The sequence below is a fragment of the Echinops telfairi genome, unplaced genomic scaffold (assembly GCF_000313985.2).
Source record: "Echinops telfairi isolate 266 unplaced genomic scaffold, ASM31398v2 ScPeMD7_443;HRSCAF=831, whole genome shotgun sequence".
Taxonomy (NCBI): domain Eukaryota; kingdom Metazoa; phylum Chordata; class Mammalia; order Afrosoricida; family Tenrecidae; genus Echinops; species Echinops telfairi.
The window spans coordinates 32,286,288-32,308,715 of record NW_022104341.1 but is presented as its reverse complement, the minus strand read 5'-3'; positions in this window follow the sequence as shown (position 1 = coordinate 32,308,715).

Below are 22,428 nucleotides of genomic sequence, written 5' to 3'. Positions count from 1 at the left end.
GTGGATTCCCTGTGTTTCTGGTTCCTATCTGTACCAGTGTACATTCTATGGTCTAGCCAGATTTGTAAGGTAGGGCGGTGGCGGGAAGCATTTTAGAACTAGAGGAAAGTTGTATGTTTCATCGTTGCTACACTACACCCTGTCTGACTTGTCTCCTCCCTGAGACCCTTCTGTAAGGGGATGCCCAGTTGCCTACAGATGGGCTTGGTAGGAAAATCTTTATATTGGTTTTTTTTCTCCCTTATAACAATGGTCTCATATAATATTTATCCTTTTGTGATTGACTAATTTCACTCAGCATAATGTTGGCCAGGTCTATATAGGTGGTGCTTTGTGGTTTTTGTCCTTGTTTTTCAGTATCAGTTGATTTTTCATAGTAGATTTCCAGGACTTTTTCCTAGTCTACTTTAGTCTGGAATGATCATGGCAACATGCAAGCCTCTACTGACAGACCATTGTTGGCTGTGTGTGAAGCATCCCTTCTACGTCTCTTCCAGGGAAGCTGAAAAATCCACCACTGGACAACCACTGTCCTTCCTACTCAAGTTAGTCACCTGTGTTTGGATTTCTGGTGTCAAATTCCATTTTCTTATCAGGATACCCATGAGTGTAATTTGACTCTCCCCAGTTTTGTATTATTGTTTGTAATCTATTGAGTTGCCCCAAAGAATCTTTGCTGACGTACTGGGTCTCGGTTGCATCAGACTTTCCTTTATTTATTTATTTTTTAAACATTTTATTAGGGGCTCATACAACTGTTATCCCAATCCATACACACATCAATTGTGTAAAAGCAGCCTCCCTTGGGAGTGGCTCTCCTCCTCAAATTGTCCCTATTCAGTGAGATAAACATTCTGCATATCTCCTCGGCAGTGGTGTGGATCTATTAGCAAGCTGTAATTGTTCCTCTCCCTTTTTCTCAGTACTATAACCTGATTATGTGTAGTTATGAATCCTCATGGTGCAGTGGTTATAGCATTCAGGAATACTAACTGAAAGGCCTGAGATTCAAACCCATCAATCTATCAGCTTGTGAGAAAGACATGGCCTATAAGGCAGTTCTGCTCCTTCCCTATAGGCTTCTGAGTTGGAATAGATCAGCTATCAGTAGGTTTCTGTTCAGCTGTGTCTATGGAGACAGAAAAGAAGTATCCCCGAGAAGGCCTTCAAGATCGAGTGACACTTGAGTTGAGTTTTGAAGAGTAAACAAGAGTTTAATAGGCCAACATTAGGAGGAAAGGGATTGATAGAAAGCCATTTCAGAAGAAGAAAGAGTAAACCTTTAGAAACATGACATAGAGCTAAGTTGCAAGTAGTTCAGCGGGTTGGAGGATGACAGTCTGAGATGAGCAATAAGAGAAAAAGATGTAATAGAAGTAGGCAAGGAAGAGTTTTATGTACCGTATTGAAGAGATTGAATCTTATCGTGAGGACAATGGAAACATTGAAAGATATTAACTGGATTTATTAATTTAATTTAATATATTTGGATGTGCATTTTAGAACTTTAGATTGAAGTAAATTGAGTAGGAGGTGGGACTTGAGAGTGTAGAAAAGGCCAGGTAGAAGACAATAGCAGTGTCTCAGACAAGTGTTGATGAGGGGATAGATTAATAGGAATTACACTGGGGAAGAGGATTAGGCTAAATGTTGACAAGATTGGGTGGTTTATTAGATAAAGGCAGGATGAGGGAAAAACAAAATGCACTGCTATCCAGTTGATTCCAACTCATAGCGATCCTATAAGACAGACTAGATTTGTGCCTGTGGGTTTCTGAACTTGCAAATTTTTAAAAGAATAGCCAACCTCCTCTTTTGTCCACAGCTGAGGGAGGAATCTAGAACAACTCTGTTTTTCCAAATTCGATAATGGGATAGGTACATCGGGCTTTTAGAGAAGTATCATGTCAAATATTAGATGTCTCTAGGGATTGCTCAGAGATGGCTCTGGGGAATGAAAGCCTAGAATGAAAGTGAAACGGAGGGCTAGGCAGACACTGCTACCAACGTGACAATTGCCAATTGCTATGCAAAGCGAGATGGGTACAAGAATACCATTCCAGAAACAAAAGATTCCTGACGGAGGATAAGAAGGCGAAGAGTCTATGACTCACTGGCCTCAATTAATTGTGGGTAAGGAAGGAAAGATGATGAATCCCGTCGGAGATTTACAGAACAGGAGATGTCTCTTGAATCACTGGAGATGTTCAGAATGTTTGTAACACGTAGGGAGAACGTTTTTAAGATGTAGGTTGGAGTTAGCCGATAGGCTTAGGCAAGTTTGCCTAAGTGTAACATTCTATGGATAGTTAGCCCCTTACTGTACTGTTTTTATAGTTGGCCCCAAAATTCTAATTCTCTCTCATCATTGCTCTACCGTTATTAGCTCCTTTGACCTCTTTTGGTGCCACGGATCCACAATGAGTAACTTTGGAGCCCCTCCAATCCTCCTTGAGCCCGCCTCTGTTCTTCAGATCCCTTCTCTGCCTCTGCCGAGAGTCTTCCATTGATTCTCAGTTTTGCCGAGTCCCTCAAATCCCTAAATCTCAGCTGTGAAAACGCATGCTATCCTAGTAGGCATGCTTTTTTAATGCCAATAGAATTTACAAATAACAGCAACAACAAAAACAAGCATGGCCCATATGCCGTAAAAATGGATAAGATTTTAGGGGGAAAGTGATCGTTTTTATCTGGGGTATACTCTTTCCCTTTTCAAAGAACCCATCCGAAAGCCACTGTTACAGGGTCAATCTCAACCCACAGCAGCCCGAAGGAAGAGCAGAATTCCTCCTTTGGGTTTCTGAGCTTGGGAGTCTTTATGGGAGCAAACAGTCTCATCTTTCTCCACAGCAGAGGAGGCGGCTTGAACCACGCACTTTGCAATGAGCAGGCTGATGCTTAATTAACTGTACCACCAAGGAATCCTATATTTTAAGTGCCCCTAAACCATGTCTACACTTTTATTTCATCCCAGATTGTTTTCCATTTAAAAGATATCTCAACTCAGACACTCAATGTAATATCAGAATTGTACTGCCACTCACACAACCCGTATTGAAGTCTATGATTAGTATCTGAGATTAAAGAAAAATCAATTTCTGCATGTCTTCTGAGCAACAGAATTTCACTCAACATTATTACAAATGGTTGCGAAAGGTCACACAAAACCAGGTTTTGAGTCATGAGGTTCACTAGCCCTTTAATGAACGTTTATTAAAGATACTCATAAAATCATAGGTCATATTTGAAGACTTGGATATCTATCAGTTGCAATTTAAACTTTCTTTGTGTACTATGTAAGAAAATATCTGCGACATGTGTCTATAAAGGATGGGATAGTATATTAGGACGGTTCTGAGTTTGGGAGATAGACGTACCTGTCCTCCAATTCTGTTTCTGCCGAGTCCCTTGGAAGCATGGCGTGTGTTCAGGGTTGTGTGCTTTTTGAGAGAAAGAATAACCATCACAAGATCAAGTTATGTTCCAAGTTGCGTTTACTTTAAAAGCATTGTTTGCCTCACTTTATACATGAGACTATTGAGGCTCAAGGAGGCTGAACTTCTCAGCTGGCTGCGCGATTGAAAGTATATCAGGGATTCAGATTCACTTATCTCATATTCAATAAGAGCATGGTGTTTTTATTATACACCATTGCCTTTCTTTCTAACGTGATCTATTACTAAGGAGTCTGAATGCCCCTAACTTCTAATAACCCTCCATAACCTACTATTTAAAATGGGGATAATTATTTTTGCAATCAGATTTATATAGAAAGAATTTTAAAAGGACTGAAATGAGGAAATGCATAATTAAGGGACATACAATAAGTTACTCAATAAAGTGTATTTTTACAGAAAATGTTGGGAATGAAATCACTTTGTTGTTGCTAGTGAGATAGAGGATAAGCAGGTACATCTCAGAAGTGCCCTAAATAATTAAATATACAGAAGGGTTTGTGTGCTTTTGTTGTTGTTTTTTTGTCCTTCAGATATTCTTTATCTCTCAGAGGTTTTCTCCTTGGTTCTCCAAAGATGGGATCAAGTGGACCTTTGCTATATGGGGAACAGCATTACCACAGCCCTTCGTATGTGCTCTCGTTTTAACTAGTGGCTCAAGAATAAGTTTAGCTACCTTGTGCCACTGGTTATCACTGTGCTGCATCAGGAAAACAATCAGTAAGGAGCACTCATTATCCAATGTGCCAGTTTTGTGACCATTAAGTGCTTCATTAGATTCTGTTTTGGAAATTGCATTTAGAGCACAGCGTGATTGGCAGTGTTTTACCATAGCACAATTGAAAGCAAGATCACTTATTGAATGCACCTCTGTTATTGTTATTAAACTACAAAACAACAAATGATAATGTCGCTTTACCAGCATAACTTTAAAAAAAATCACAACCTCTGCCTCCAAACAAACAAACAAACAAAAAAACTTGTTTGAAAGGGAAAACTATTATCTCCACGTGAATAAAGAAACAAAATAACAACTTTGTAGTTTAAAAAATTAAAAAGATATATCTTGTAGATCAATCTGTAATTTCTGTTTCTTTATCTAAGCTCCTATTTGAATAGTGAGGCTTGTTTGCGCTATAATCATCCCTCTTATTGTGCTTGCTGGAAGGTAGGCAAAACTGGTTTCTGTTGACAGGTTTTAAATTATATTAACCTTGTAGGCACTGATCTTTTTTTTAGTACTGGTTAGAAGAAAATCTGATATGCTTCAACAGTGAAGAAAAAAATATATATAAAAGAAAAAATAAATTAAAACTATATTTAAAATATATGATATGGCCTAACCTTTTCTCCATTAGGGAAACTATAGCTACAAAAAACAAGATTAAATACAAATTTACTTTGCTTTTAAACCTACTTAAGAAGCGCCTATCCTATCTGTCCATGTAAATTCCAATGGAAAACACGGTGACATGCAATTACTAATCTCAATGTACACAGCTATGCCTCGGGGACTTGGTGGTTCATATTTTACTGTTCTGTAATCAAATACAAAACTAATGAGTAAAAATATGCTTCCCCCAATAAATTTTCAGCACCTGGACAAGTGTCTGACAGGGAAATGGAGGATGCACACACAAAATTCATTCTGCAAAGCTATTAAAGTGTTATACTTGCCAACAAGTGTTCATTAAACAAGAATGAAGGATCTTTATGCCAGTTTCTTACCAAAGGCTTTTTAATATTTTAATGGAGAGTAAAGACTATTTATCTGAACTCTGATCAGTTAACGTTCAGATCTGTTATGAAGAAACAAGGAGTCTTTTATAATACCTTTCATAAAAATCCACTCTGCAATGCTTCAAATAAAGACTAAGGACTGTAAAAGATTATGCTGCATATAAACAAAATCAGTATCGGTTTGAAATTTTATGGTTATCCCTGGAACTCCTTAGTACATTAGAATCATGCTGTATTTTTATTTAAAAAGTGGTTAGCAAAATCCAGTATACAAATGGAAAATGAGATTAGAGGTGGCATCCCAACCATGTGACTCTATCCAGATTCCAGAAGGCAAGGAGCACAGTTAATGGGACAGACCAGGGGAGTGGGAGGCTCAAGGAGGACTAGGAGAGGAGAATAGAAGCCACATTATCGATGTGTGGTGGTGGGAACCACTTTTCCAACAAGAATTCAGTATATAAGTCTCTGCCTAGGAGTTAAGGCATCTGAACACACACACGCACACATACACACAACAAACGTTTGGAGATAAGAGTAGTCTTTTAGATGTGATAATACAGTACCTCTGAGACAATATTTTAAGACCAATTTGCCATTTTCCTTCCTTTTCACTACTTAATTCTACCACAGAAACTGTGTACATACCTACAATTATACATGTGTGCATACACACGGAGAGTCATACATGTATTTAATTATAGTATCTATATTTTTATAATTACATATATATTTTTTAATGTGGATGCTGGAGGAGATGAGCATCACAAAGGCAGGGACCCAGGCCTTTGATATATACATATAGTGACAGTTGTCAAGACTTTATATCATCCACATCTCCATTTGTACATGCTAATCTAAACCTTGGATAGGAAGGCTAATCTAAACCATGGACAAGAAATAAGGAAGAGTGCAGGCCTTTAAATGATGGTGTTGGCAAAGAATATTAACTATACCATGGCCTTTCAGAATAATGAAAACTATGTCTTGGAAGAAGTATAGCCATAATTTTCCTTAGATGCAAGAATGACAAGATTTTGTCTCGCTTACTTTGGACATATTAGTAAGAGGGACCTGCACATAGACCAAGAGGGAATATTTCTACCCATAGGAGGGACTATCACATGGTTTGAAATCAGGAAAGGTGTGTGTTAGGGTTGTACACTGTCACAGTATTCTTCCAATCTACATGTTGAGCGAATAATCTGCGACACTGGACTATGTGAAGAAATAACCCTAGGGAGAAAAGAAGGCTCATTTACCATCTGAAATGCAGATAGCACAACCTTGTTTGCTGAAAGCTAACAGGAAAGGAAACACTTACTGATGGTGACCAAAGACCACGCCTTCAGTATGGATTACACCTAAAGATAAAGAAAGCAAAAATCCTCACAGCTAGGCCAGTAGACAACATCATGGTATACAGAGAAAAGATTGAAGTTGTCAAGGACTTCACTTTACTTGGATCCGCAAACAATGCCTTTCAAAGTAGCAGTCAAGAAATCAAATGTTGGAAAAATCTGCTGCTTATTCCCTATTTAATGTGTTAAGAAAAAAGATGTCACTTTGAGGACTAGAGAGCACCTGAGCCAAGCCATCATATTTTCAAAGGTTCATGTGCACTTGAAAGCTGGGGGACAAATAAGGAAAACCAGAGAAGAATTAATGTGCTTGAATTATGCTGTTATGTAGAATATTGAACGTGACATGGACTGTCAGAAGAACAAACACATCTGTGTTGGAGGCAGCCCAGCCAGAATGCTCCTTAGAGCACTGGAGCTTAAATTCTGAGCACCAGGTTTGCAGGAGACTATAGATAACAGTGAAAGCCCCAAATCCATTTGCAGAGGCCCCAGGGGGAGTAAGTCCCCACCAAATTCTTTCTGGCCATTAAGGAGGGATGTGAACAGGCTTGTGCTCAAGCAGAGTGCATCAGAAAGTGGATCACCAACCTCCCCAACCACCCTACCCCAACCCTAGCCAGTCCAGAGACAGGCCATCCCGCTTAGAGGCTTGTCTGGATGTGTCTTTGATGGAGATCATCGTTCTGGGCTGGATACTCATGAGACATACAGGGTCTTGGACCAACCTAGTGAGCTCTTCTGTGTAACATAAGTGTCCAATCATAGTCTTATTCCAATACCTATAGTTTCACCTACAGTAAAGATTTAAGGACCTGCCACCAATCATGTTTTTTTATAGTTTCCTTTACCCTCAAAATCTCTTTTTATGTCTCAGAATCTCTGCCAACTGTTGACCACCATTATGATTTTATGTTAATGGTCAACCTTATCTATAAACTCTATCTTTTTCTTTGTCCTGTTTGAGACTTAATAAATGTTCTCCTTAAATTTTATTTGAGATTTGGAGTCTCTTTTTTTACCCTAAAACGTTAGAAGCAAAGACGGTAGGATTTCCATATCATATAATTTATTATGTTATCAAGAGAGACCAAGTCCCGGAAAGGACATGTATTTGGTAGAGAGAGTGTCAAGGAAAAGTTGGAAATGTTCCGTAGGATGCATTTACTCAGAGGCTGCAACAATGGGCTCAAGTATGACAGCAAGGGATTGTGCAGGAGGGACAGGTTTGAATGGCGTGTCGATGGGTAGTATTGAATTTTGTTATACGTAGGGCTGCTATGAGTCAGAGTAGACCCTAAGCACCTATTCTTTTGGAAATAACATCATATTTGGTAAATAGAGGGTCTGTAAAGAATTGGAAGCCTCTCGATGAGATGAATCAACACAAAGACTCTAACAATTGACTCTAAAAGGAGATGAGTCAGTCAGGGTGTGATGTAGCAACGATGAAAAATACAACTTTCCTCTAGTTCCTAAATGTTTCCTCCCCGCTCCAACTATTGTGATACGAATTCTACCTTGCAAGTCTGGCTAGACCAGAAGATGTACACTGGTACAGATAGGAACTGGAAATACAGGGAGTCCAGGGCGGATGATCCCTACAGGACCAGTGGTGTGAGTGGTGATACTGGGAGGGTAGAGGGAGAGTGGGTTGGAAAGAGGGAACTGATTACAAGGAACTATATGTGACCTCCTCCCTGGGGGACAGACAACAGAAAAGTGGGCGAAGGGAGACGTCGGACAGGGAAAGATATGACAAAATAATAATTTATAAATTATCAAGGGCTCATGAGGGAGGGGGGAGTGGGGAGGGAGGGGAAAAGTGAGGACCTAATGCCGGGGGCTTAAGTGGAGAGGAAATGTTTTGAGAATGATGAGGGCAATGAGTGCACAAATGTGCTTTACACAATTGATGTATGTATGGATTGTGATAATAGTTGTATGAGCCCCTAATAAAATGATTAGAAGAAAAAAAGAAAGAAAACAAAACAAAACAATAAAGTAATGAGTGTAAGAGTAGGATAAGACGGGATAATATTTAATTCATTATTAAGTAGGGTCTCTATGAGTCAAAATGAGCAAATAATCAGAAATCTGGCTTCTATGGGAAGAATGCAACATCTGGATTGGAGGAAGGCTTATTAACATCCTGCGATAGATAGATAATACAACCTTGATTCCTGAAAGTGAGGACAACTTGAAACACTAGTGAAGGTCAAAGGTTTCAGCCTTGTGTTTGGGTTAAAATTCAATATAAAGAAGATCAAAATCCTCACAACTGAACCAATAGGTAAGATCATGATCAATGGAGAAAATATTGAAGATGTCAAGGGTTTTGCATTGCTTGGATCCATAATCACTGCTCACAGAAGAAGCAGTCAAGAGATCAAACAACTCATTGAATTCGGTAAATCTGCTGCACAATGCCTCTTTGGTGTTTTGAAAAGCAAGGACTATACTTTGAGGACTAAGGGGCACCTGATACAGGCCATGATATTTTCAACTGCCTCATATGCATGTTAAAGTTGGACATTGAATAAGGAAGATCAAAGAAGAATCAATACGTTTGAATTGTGATGCTAACAAAGAATATTGAAAATATCGTGGTCTGCCAAAAGGACAAACAAATCTGTTGTGGAAGAAGTACAGCCAGCGTATTCTTTAGAGACTAGGATGGTGAGATTTCATTTTACATATTTTGGATAGCTTGTCAGTCTCTGGAGAAGGACATCATGCTTGGCAGAATAGAGGGGCAGCCTGAGAGTGCTTCATGCTGTCGTGCAGAATGTCAGTCTTGGTGGGGACTGACTACATGGCATCTAACAAAACATGAATCAGACCCAACTGGAAGGATCTAGCACCAATAAGGATCCCGCCTGGCTCCATACCTAGAATGCCTTCCAACTGGTAAACTAGGCATGAGTTCAGTCAGATTTGAATTTCTCTTCGTTTCAATAAAAGAGAATAACAATGGTTCTTCCCCTATCACTTAGAAATACTTACTCCATCCCTGTCACGATTTTACATCAGTCACATTCATTTCCAATGAGGACAACACTATTATCAACTCAGTTTTACTGATATGGAAATCCAGGCACAGGGTGATTATGTTCATGGAATATAATTCACTGGAAAGGTGGATGTGAATCCAACCAGTCTGTCTCCAGGGTCTGCATTTTATAAACAGACACTTGACCCAAAACATCAAGAGTACACATTGGACAAGGTTCTATCTAATGTGTATCCTTGTCCCTGCCTGAGTCAAGTGGCTGTCAGTCCACAGGGAGGCATGTTTGGGAGAAACGTGGCTCATAAAAGGCAGAGGCTAGGCTCACTGGTGACTTTGGGTAAATGAAGCAACAGTGCATGCTAGAAGAAATCTGGGAGAAATAATGACTATGTTGGAGTATTTTGAGTCCCTCAGATTGACTGAAAATGCTAGAGAAATATATTGCAACATTTCTGGTAAACTCTTACCTTGACCTGAGATCAAGGAGCTACAGGATGCTCCACTGACACCAAAAACACATCTCAGGATTTACCTATAGAAATACCTGAACTCAGTTTCCTACCTGTGTCTGCTAATGATAGATTGATGACAAGACCATCAAAACTTAAAAACTCACTGCCATCGAGTTGATGCCAACTCATGGTGATCCTATAGGCTAGGTAGAATTGCCCTTGTGAATTTCCAAAATTGTAACTCTTTATGTGAAAAAAATAGTAACTCTTGACTATAAAAAGTCAAGAAAGAGAGCCCTTTCTTTCTCCTTAGGAGCTGGCTGGTGGTTTTGAACTGCTGACCTTGAGGATTACAGCCCAATGAGTAACCACTATACCACCAGGGCTCATATTTTCACTAAATGTGAGACCAATATCACAATTGCTGGCTTGTTCCTTTTCTTTATCTTTTTAAATTTTACCACAGATTTTCAAATACCCCTTTCCTCTTTTAATTAGTATTGTGATTTAGGTGAAAGTTTATGGAACCAGTAGATTTTCTGCTAATAATTCATACATATTTTGTTGGTGGCATTGACTGCAATCCCTAAAATATATCAATTTTTCTCCCCACTTCATCTCAGTGCTGTGTTCTTCCCTGTTCCATTCTGCCTCTGAACTTTTTCTCTTGGCAAACCCTGCCATTTTGATGTCATACGGTTGACTCTTGTCGTGAATGCACACCTCTTTGGTGTTATTGTCCATCTTCCAGCCCTGCCTACCATTTGCCTGAAGTTTGAGCCTTGAGAGTTCAGTTCCAGGCTGTCTCAGGCTGAGTGTCTTGGAGATTCCAGCAATTTCCATCACACCAGTAAGGCTGGTCTTTATTATGATTCAGGTTTCGTTCTATATTTCTCTCTCACTCTATCCAGGAACTCCAATTATGATTCCTTTGAGAGCAGTCGAAGGCCAGCACCACCTAGTTCTAGTTTCATGGAAAGTAGGGTTTACCTGGTGCATAGGTCCACAGGTACATAGGATCCCTTGTACTTTTTCTTTTCTTCACTCTCTGCTCTGGAGTGGGAGTGACCAAGAGTTGCACCTTAGATGTCTGCATACAAACTATGACTTATTTACATATTTGTTTTTATCTTTGCAGACTCTGTTATGCCAATTGATCTTAGAGTCTCCTGAAACTGTCATCCTGAGCCTGAAGGCCTAGTGGCTCGTTCCATCCGGGTGGTTGTTTACGGCTAAGATGATTTCATGATGCTGCGCCCTCAATGTTCTACCATATTCATGAATGAAACACAACGAACCTGAGAGCTACTGAATAGCACAGGTGGATCTAGAGGACATTTTGCTGAGTGAAATTAGTCCTTCACAAAGGATAAATAATGCATGAGACCACTACTATAAAAAATCAAGAACGGGTTTACACATAGGAAGCAACATTCTCTGAAGGTTACCAGGTATGGGAAGGGATAAGAGAATAAATCACTAGCTAAAGGGTAGGCATGTAGGAACTTGGATGAAGGGAAAGGAGGAGGTCAGCATCCAATGATCTAGACCAGTGTTCTTCAAAATGGGTGATACTATTTACTGGGCCGTGCTGCAAGGTTCCGGAGTGGGTGGGGTGGGGTGCGGTGTGGTAAAGGCAGATAGCTACACTTTATCCTGTATTGGGGGCTATGGTATAAATGTTTTGAATTGCCAGGGGCTCACTGAATAAAATTTTTTTTGATAAAAGGGACAGTCGACTAATTTAGGAACTTATGTATTCTAGATAAAGGAAGACAATGGGAGAAGCACAAAAATTATAACACAAATAAATATTATTATACCAATACTATTAAGATACTATTAGACCAAACTCATTGCCTTTGAGTTGACTGTGACTGTATACAACACTATAGAACTGTCCCTCTGGTTGTCCAAGACTAAAAGGACTTAGAAAAAGTAGTAAATCATTCTGTCTTTCTCTTACAGTGACTGGTGACCTTGTGGTTGTGGTGACCTTGTGGTGACCTTTTAAACTGATGACCTTGTGCTTGGCAGCCAAATGCATAGCCCACTACACCATCAGGCCTTCTCTCCTTGCCATAACAGTGGTAACAATGACCTAGGAGTGAATACATAGATAAATCCTCAAACTAAACAGAGGTTGGGAAGCAAATGGAGTTACACAGCCACCAATATATGTACAGGGTCGGTAGAAGACATTTCTACCAATGCAGTTACATGTGCGGCAAATATATCCATGAATATAAGATGCCCTTCAAGATCTTTCGTTTGGAGTTTCATGGTAAAGACTTGTAGTGAGAGTTTGAAGTCAGATTAGAATACAGTTATCTTTATCTTTGATCCCAGTAGGGAAGAGTGAGTTCAGGGAGTCTTTCTTTAATGAGAAAAGAGAGAAGGGTCAGGATTGGATTAATGATTTTGACATTCAAGCCCATGACCTGTTTAGGTCAGGGAAAAACAAATGTATATTCCTTTGCTCTAGTTTTTAAAGAAGGCATGTTCCCCCTGTAACCCAACCAACAGGATCTGTGCTGGCCAAATCATTCTACTGCTAATAGTGAGGGGAGGGGAGGTCCCAAACATGTGCTCACATCTTCCCCAAAACCACCTGAAGCCAGTCACTTCCCACACCTCCCAGGCAGACTGCTTTCAGTCTGAAGACCCAGCAGGAGGGCTAGCTTTGATGCCCACATCTGAATAGGAAGTTCAGGCCTTCTTCCTTAAAACAAGAAGCATCTGAATTTTAAAAACCATGGGGAGAGGTGATGACTAACAATTTGGAAAACCCCACTGGCAAGAAAGTACTGGTCAGGAGGGGATGAGTGCTAGAGGTGATTTTCTAAACACATAGATATACAGTGAGGGATGAAGAAAACAGATTTCTATTTCCTTTATTCAACAAACCCAGAGAGTGCTTGCTATGTGCTAGGCTGTATTTGTTCCAATTGCTTAACAAATCTTAACTCGCCAAACTTTCTTTTTTGATGCCGGGCAAACCCTAAGAAATTATTTGATTTTGAAACTTGGAGCAGAGATAAGGTTGTCTCTGTACATTAAAATGTCTTGCCTTGTAAGGAAGCGTTTGGCTGCACTAGATTAAACTCATAAAAGCTAATGAAGAGTCTTCCTTAATACACATTTCTTTTTTCCTGTTTGGACTTGAAGTGACAACATTACAGAAACACCCTGCAGGTTTTTATCTAAATAGCATCCTATAAAACAATGTCCTCTTGTCAGTCACCTCTAATTCAGCACAGTCAAGCTATAAATCTGTCCAAAGGCCAGCAAAGTGCTTAACTTGGCACATCACTAATAAAATTAGGAATGTGGGTTTATTACATGAACCTTAAGTAGGTTTGGCCAAGATATTAAGATTTTTGCTTATGGCAACCATGGCTAATGTGGATTGGTATTTTCATTATAACACACCCCACAGCACTGCACAGCAACATCTCAGGTTTCCAAATTAGACAAAAATCTCCCACATTCTCATAGTCATTGCTTGGTGCTGCAGCTGGAGCCCCAATCTCTAAAGCCTCCTGCACTTTAGGGTACTTGAGGATGGTAAAGACTTTTCAATAATGCTAATTCTGCTGAATAAAATTAGAGCAAATTAATTAATACTTCTATTAAAGTAACCTGATTTCACTTTGTTCAAGAACAGAAGCACTTATAGGCTTTTAACATGTGCTTAGAAATATCAGTTCGGCTCAGGGCAATTTTGAGAAGTGATTTATAAGCAGTTGCAAATGCTTGTAAAATGGTAAGATTTGAGAAAGCCAAATATATGTTAACCAAATTGTCCTAGAGTTCTAGGACAATTTGATTTTATTATTTTTTGAAATTATTGAAGAATAATAAATACATCCTCTCTCCAGAGCCAACATTTGTCCTGTTACCTTATATTTGCATAGCGATGTCGTTTATGAAGTGGGCTCACCTCCACCTTAGGGCGTGGGTGCTGCAGCTACAAGTGCCCTCCTTTGACAGGTGTGGATGCATAGCAGGGACCGTGGCTGGCGCCGGTACTGGGTTCCCTAGCACTGCTCACCAACAGCCACCCAAGTAACACCATCCATTTGTAAAACGTGGAGTCTCAAAAATGTTTGGATATCCATTTGCTATCCTTCCTAGAACTGTCATGCATGCAGTCCATGTAACCCATGCAAAACTGTGCATTCGCATGTATGGGTAGCTTTCTTTTTTTGTCCTAGTATTTCTGTTTCCCCTCATCCAAAGACTATCTGAGACTCCCCGTGCAGCTCCCCTGGAGTTCTGCACACCTTTTTCCTTACCACTCCTGTCCTGGTAACTTCTGCTGACAAGCCCGCATCAAGGCAACTGCAGTAGGAGATGCGAAATGCAATTGCTCGGAGGGGGCCACGGAGGCGGGCGGGGTGGGGTGGGCGGGGTGGAAGTTCTCTTTAACATACTACAAGCTCAAAAGCCGGGAGATGGGCAAAGTCACTGAAGTTCTCTTCATGAAAAATACAACACACCACGAAGAGCAAGTATGATTGATGCCCACAGAGCCAACTGTTTATCAGACAAACACATTTTGCAAACTTTGACATAAATTGTTAAGTTGTCTTATCACCCAGACGATGTAAGACTAGCATCTTTGTAGGAACTTCCCCCAAACTCTTTAATGACCTCTAAAAAGCTTTATCTTATCATGATCGGATTTGCTACAACAATAAATCATTGACAAATAGGTTAAAAGAAAAACTGGTATTAGAAATATGGGTTCATTTTCTAACTGTAAGAAGGCGTCAGCACTTGGCTGGCTGCGGTGCCATTGTGAGGGTGTGGCAAAGCCCTCAGTGTGCTCCATACTAAAAGATTCAACAGGAGGAAGAGCACTACAGCCGATTTGGATCTAATTGGAGGCTAATTACACATTTGGTAAATCACGCAGGCCCGTTAATTGTCTTCTTTCCTGCTTCCTGACTTTTATCACTTATGTTAGGGGTGGGAAATGAAAGGAAGAAAGAAAGTCAAATCGTTCGTCTTTTAGTGATTCTGATATTCACACATTAAAATGATATCTGGACATGGCGGTGTACCATTGCCAGTTAGGACACGGGTGTTTAAATTGTGGCTTGATCATATATAACCAGATTTGATGTAACAAAATCAATTAAATCTACATTTACTGAGCACCTACTATATTATTACATATTACCCTAACTCTAAAAGGGGCCAGACATTCCTGTCCTCACAGAATCTTTTTCTGATAAATTGCAGCTTTATGACATATTGTCATTATGTCTAAATGATAGAGATGACTCAAGCGATTTTTATGTCTTTCTAATAGGGATACTACTAATGCAGATAATAATAATACTTTTGATATATTTCTTTGATTTGCTTTCTCTGGCTCATTTTCTACCACTTGCCGTCCCACTCTTTCCTCCGGGAGAACGACTGTAGTCTCCGTCCCTTCTCCACTTTGAGAAGCCCCTACGGAGAGCAGAGCGAGAGGTGGGTCAGAGCATTTGTTTTTCAGGTTCACCAACTGGTAAGGATGACTTGGGCAAACCGTGCCATTGTGTGGAGGGTCCCTGGTTTTCTCGGTCTCAAAGTGCCTTTCTCTCCGTGGTTCTGGGAAGTGACCCCCTCCTCCCATCCCTATTGGGCTGGGCATGAGGAGACTAATCCTAGAGCATGGAACTCTCCATTTGGGCTTCCCTACAGCTTGCTCATTCCTTTGGAAAAGAATCTTTTCAAAAGTAGGATCTTCAAATTTTACTAATTTGAGGGTGCTGCCTATTTCCCACCAGGACTCTACTTGAAATATTGTGTAAATTCCCTAAATGTGACACAGAGACTCAAATTGAGCACAGGCTGTTGGGAAAAAAATGGTACCGATAGACTAGTTTGTTGTAAGATTGCCAGAAATGGTTAATAAAAAATGTAATATCTGCAAAGTGCAATAAATTGAGGGGGCAATAAAATAAGGGTGTCTGTATATGTAAAACCTTACAATATATGTACCCTTGAAAAATCCCTGCAAAAAAAGATGTGTGTCCCTGTGAGACACACACACACACACACACACACACACACACACACACGCCTATTTTATTCTCATATCTGTAGCTATAGCTCTAGTTATTATGGAGTAGTTGACTGTGCTGAGAGATCCCTAACTAGCATACCGATGATGGATTTTGTAGAAATCTGAGTTTGGCCTTTACATTGGATCGAGTCTTCATAACGGCAGCCAAAACCTTATCAGTCAAGACAGACCTAGGACTATGGAGGCAAAAGGAAAGTAATTCTCTTTCCCAAAATAGATCACTTGGCAAGGGGCATATAAAAATGGGTAAAGTTTTTAAAAGAGAAATTATGTACAAATCTTTGGGAGAGGCTAACTAATGTATCTATTGTTTTCATATCCGTGAACTCAAAACTAATAACGCAGAGAATGGTAGAGGTTGATGTATCTAATAAAAACGAGAGTGTGGGGAGAATGCGAGGAAGGTAGATAAACAGAGTGGGAAGAAGTATGTGCCATAGAAAAACAAAAGTTTGGGGGTGAGTTTCTTAAATGTGTGTGTTACCTACTCCCAAAGCCTCCCAACCAAAGGACTAGATTACACCCAAAGAGGAAAGTTCTTAGATAAAAACAAAATCCACGGACTGGGCGCTGAGGAAGTGCTCAGAGGATTAATACGATGTAGTAGAGTGTGATTTTCCTGACAAACCTGGAGTGACCAAGGCCAAGGATTAACATCAAGAGATTTCTATTCTGAGCTGTGATATCCTACCCTGCTACTTACTGGACTCATATGTTGGGGTACTTGACAATGAATAAATTCTGGTCCAGGTAATTTTGCATTCCTAATGTAGTAGATCATAAAATTGTCCTATTCACAATGGCCAATGCCTGTCATTGAATGTAAGAACAATGCCTAGGGTACATACCTTCAAGCATCCTACTTCATTTTGGATCCGATAGTCCTAGATTTCAGACCGTGTACGTGTCATATGTTGATTATTAATGAATGTGTGCAGCCATTTCTCCTCATTTTGAGTTTTTCCTCATCAGAAAACGAAGGTAATGAAACTTTATTCTGTCAACATCAGTTAGTTCGCCTCGACTTCGAGGAGCCGACTACACCCAGTTACACTTCCCACATGAGGGATTCTTTTCCCAGTAGATCAGACCATCTGCTGTGGGGGAAACGTCTGCTCCAGGGGCAAATGGGACAGGCCCCCTCCTTCCATGGTTCAGGGCCTGGGGAAGAATGCTGGCAGCTCAGCGGTGGGCGCTGAGGACGCCAGTGCTGGCCTGTCTCTGCCGGAGGTACCAGCACTTGCCTCCTGCTCCCTGAGGAAAAGCTGCGGAAGGCAGCCTCTGCAAACTTCTCAGTTACTTCATGGTCCAGCCTCATCCTCCCCGCCCACGTGTGAATAACTCGCTGAAGTGTTCCTGCTTCTTCGTAAACCTTCAAAGAACTGAGAACGGGGTGTGTGTGTGTGTGTGTGTGTGTGTGTGTGTGTGTGTGTGTGTGTGTGTGTAACCCTGTCATGTGTTGCAGGTTACGTGAACGGAATGTATGCAAGCCTGCCTCTAATGAAGTTTGAGGCCCTGGAGTGCCTTACAGGAGGGTGCCCTGTGCCTCAACTTTGGCCATCTCTTTTGTTTGTACATTTTCTCCTAGCAGATCCTTTGATTAGTAGATAAGAACCAGTCTCTACATTATCTTACAATCGACCAGTGCTATTCGTGAACTTTTCACCGACAGTCTTCGTTTAGGGGTATGCACTGGGTACTGGTTCTCGAGTTTTCGTTTGGAGTTTTCACAGAAACATGTCCCCCATGGGCGATCATGCTAATATTTGAGTTATCAATGGTGTAGCTTCCAGTATCACAGCAACACACAAGGCACCCCAGAATGGCAAAATGATAGATAAGTGATGAATTGGTGAAGTATAAAATGTTTTATCTTGGTTTCTGTAGATGGGAGAAAATATTTGACACACTATATAAATATAGGTGTGTGATAAATGTATATTGACTTATATACATTTATCACACATACGTATTGAATATAAAGGATAAGTTCAAAAGATCAAGAATTTTACATAAAATTCACCTTGGTTGAAAAGGTGCAAAATCAAGAGAATTGCTCCTTGAATGGACATTCATATATACATATATGACTATGAATATGCATTTATGAATATATATGAATTCATATGAATATATAAATTTCCACTCAATATATGTGTAATGGTTGCATATATGAATATATATTACATTCATATATGTAAGAAATATGAAAATTCATCTATATGAATTGATTCAGTGGTTCTCAACCTGTGGGTTGCGACCCCTTTGGGGGTTGAATAAACCTTTCAGAGGGGTCGCCCTATTCATAATAGTAGCAAAATTATAGTTATGAAGTAGCAACAAAAATAATTTTATGGTTGGGGGGTCACCACAACATGAGGAACTGTGTTAAAGGGTCGCGACACTAGGAAAGTTGAGAACCACTGGATTATATGAATGTAATATATATTCATATATAGATATAAATGCATTTATCACACATTTTCCCATTCAATACTTATGTGTTATAAATGTATTTATAGCAAAAAATATATGAGAATATATGTCTATATCTATATCTATATACTGTACCTATATAGATACATATGAATTTCCATGGAAAGGGCAAATCTTCTGTTTTTGCAGCTTCTCAAACAAAATGAATTTTATCAAAAATTCTCAATGTTTTGAATTTCTCCTTTTTTTGAGTTGGCAGATAATGGCTATAATAGCCAATTCAATCACATTTTTTGGATTAATTACTATTGATAAATCTTACTCAACATTTGAAAGAATAAAAGCAACTAAAACAAACTTTGAGTTTGCAAATCTTCCTTGGCATTTGGATTTGTGAAAAGTTAAAAAATCATGGAGCAATACTGTCTTGCCTTCTAAGTGAAAAAGCTCACAACGAGCAATATAAAGTAAATTTACTTCAACCTAATATAGATAATCACATACAAGTCTAAAGTATTTATATTTTATAGCTATCCTTGATTCCACATCTTCCTTCTGCAGAAAACATAACCATAAAGCATTCCATCACATTGCTTAGGATATTTTTAAATGTGAAAATAGGAAAGGCAATGAAAAAAGTTCTTCCCTAATAGTTTGTATTCTCCAAATTCTGTTATGTTATTTGCAGTCATATTTTCTATGTCAAAATAACAAAACGACACTGATGTGACTGAGAGTAAACTGAGAACTGCATAATATAGGGAGCAATACGAGAAGCATGAAGCAGCATTTTTCAAAACTTCGTTTTTTAGAGATAAGTGTTACTGATAAAATGAACATTTCACTACTAAGTATTTGTCATGCTGCATTTAAATCACATTAATTCCCAGCTCTTCACTCGAAAAGACAAATGGTGTTCCCCCACTTAATAGTTAGCATATGGCTTACCTCCCTTTAAGCATCACCATGTTTACTGTACACACAGCTGGGTGGGGCTTGGGTGTGCAGCTAAACCTGCACACATATATATATATACAAAGCATCTAATATCATGCATATCACTAACCACCCTGGTTATCAAAGATGAATGGGCTTTGAAATTGATATGACTCCAGTATTGCAGCTCATAAAAACTAATTCTTAGGGTAATTGGGAGGACAGAAAAAAGAAGATCACTCAGAAAACACTGATGTCTTGTCCATTCCAACTCATAGCAGCCATAAAAGACACCGTAAAAGCCCCCCATTGGGCTTCCAAGGCCATGTATATATAATATAGGAATACAATTCTTTTTTTTTTTTTTAGGAATACAATTCTTTATGGAAGCAGACCACCACAGCTTTCTCCCAGAGTGGTTGCTGGGCTCAGTCCATTGCCTGTTTTTTGTTAGGAATCAAATGTTTCACCACCAGGGTATTCCACCTTATTCATCATCTTGGATGGTAACTTTTGATTTATTGATTAAAACAAATAAGATGGATGAAAGGCACATTCCCTCAGTTTCCCAGGACTTTGCAATGGCAATGAACGAAAATTGACCAAGCACGCTATTTAGATAAGACTCTAGGCTAATGCTAGAAGTTAAAACATTTACTCCTCCTAAGTAAAGGAGGATGGCACGAATCGGTCTTTGGGAATCTAGTAGAGAAGACCCCAAACAGAAAGCCACCTGCTGTTAGTTGCTTCTGCTTCCTGGGGATCCCACGTATGCTGGATTAAAACTTTTCCATCAGGTTTTCGTGGCTGGCACCCTTCAGAAACGGATCTCTAGGCTTTTCTTGAAAAGCACCTACAGATGGGTTCAAGTTGCCAAACGTTTGATTAGTAGTGGAGCCTTGTTCTACCCAGGAGCCAAAGTGGCAGGAGACAGGACAAGCACATACAGGCAAAAAGACTCCCCAGGGACCTCAGATTTCTCAAGGAGAGGAATAATATTTTTATTCCTGTAATTTCCAGCCCAGGGATAGTTTATGTTGTGTCTTTAATATATATTTGTTAGCTATATATATTTAATATATATAGCTCCATTCTTTTCATATGTATGTGATCACCCAATAAAGAAAATTTCCAGAGCAAACTTGTTTTGCTTTTTCCAGGAGATGAGCTTCAACACCCATCAGCATACACTGCACTCTTGTAAGTCTTCTGAAAACAGTTGCCTTTGAAGAGGTGTGAATTTCCCTTACTTTCCTTAAAAGGGTGTTAACTTCAAAAGGCGACCTGGTGAGTGTTAAAAAATTAACACATTTAAGTCAGTAGCCTAAACATCACCCTTAGATCTGTGAACCTGAAATTGAACTGGTAGACTGAGCTGACTCTGGTTATAATGCCAAAAAAGTCATCACTCAGCACAAATCTGGACCAATGGAAATTTTCTCTCTCCCAGAATAGAGGAGAGGGCAGGAGTTGGGGGACAGGGATGCTAACAGAGCACACAAATCGAGAGGTAGCTAATTGTAACCTGCTTTTCTATCCTCTTAGCTCCTTAAATAAGCTTTAAAAGCTAAATTACTACAAATAATATGCACTTTAGTTGGCTATCATCAAAAGAGGCCTCTTTTTATTAGAAGTGGAATTGTTCATGTGTGGAGAAAAATGACTGATCTTTAAAGGGAGTCCCTTCCCTTCTTCTTTCTCCTGGTTTTTCATCTTTCCGGCAGAGACAAGGAGCCAGGCCTCAGTCACTTTGGATGGCAGTCACCAATGTGTTACATGGGGCCTTTTCTCTCTGCAGTCCTTGTTTGGAAATGATCTTACCTATTAGATTCTGGTCAACCGAAGTGTAGCAAGTGCAGAAATACTGCTGTCAGGTTCACATCAGGGACTTTGAAGACTAAAAGGAACTCAAAAGGCCCTTCTGCCTCTGGGCATGGCGGCACTTAGCTAATGCCATTGCAAAGGCTTTTAGGTCACAGAGAAATAAGACATCACAGTCTGGCTGTGAAAGACTAGAAAACACCAGGAGCAGAGGCGGAAAACTGGTGTCTAACAGTTAGAAGTACTAAACTCTCAAAAATGAAAAAAGCTTTCTGAAAGAGTTGGAGACCAAGAGGCCCTGACCCAGGCTATGGTTTTGCTAAAGCTGTAAAGCAGTAGATTGCTTGTGTGTGTTTCTAGAAGGGTTGGGGGTAGGGGGGATGAACTTGTTGTTGAGTGTTCTTTTTAGCCTGAAGTCCCTAACCAATAAAATCACAACCACTGATAACTTGCACTGACTTGCTTTGTCTAAGTCAAGAGATGCATCTCTGAAGGCCATCCATCCCATTCACAGAGCCACTCGTCCCTTGTTTTAACAGATCATTACTGAGCGCAAACAACATGGCAAACATATTTCGAGGTGCTAAGGAGGGGGGAATGACCATGGCTTACTGTTGGTTCTGACTCATAGTGACCCTACACCAGAATAAAACAATCATAGGTTCCCTGAAACCCTGCTGCCATTGTTGTTATTTTTGGAGGCCACCCAGTCAGTTCCGACCCATAACAACTCCATGCACAAGAGAGTGAAACAAAGCATGGTCCTGTGCCATCCTCATAATTGTTTCTATGCCTAAACCCAGTGAGGCAGCCACTGGTCAATCCATCTCGTCCAGGTCCTTGCACCTTCTCAGTGCCCCTCAAATTCACTAAGCCTGATGTTCTTTTGCAGGGACTGATCTCTCCTGATGTGGTAGTTACATAATCTGGTGTCAATTTGGGACTTGAGAGGACTAAGAGTGAAGGGGTGGAGTCTAGTCTGTCAACCGGGTCATAGTCAATGAGGCCTCCAGGTTGGTATGACCTACTCCTGAGGATTCTGGGAACTCTGGTATTTCCTCCTTGGAGATGGGAGACACTTTCTCTCAGCTCACTCCCTGAGAGACTCTCTACTGACAAGACACATGGG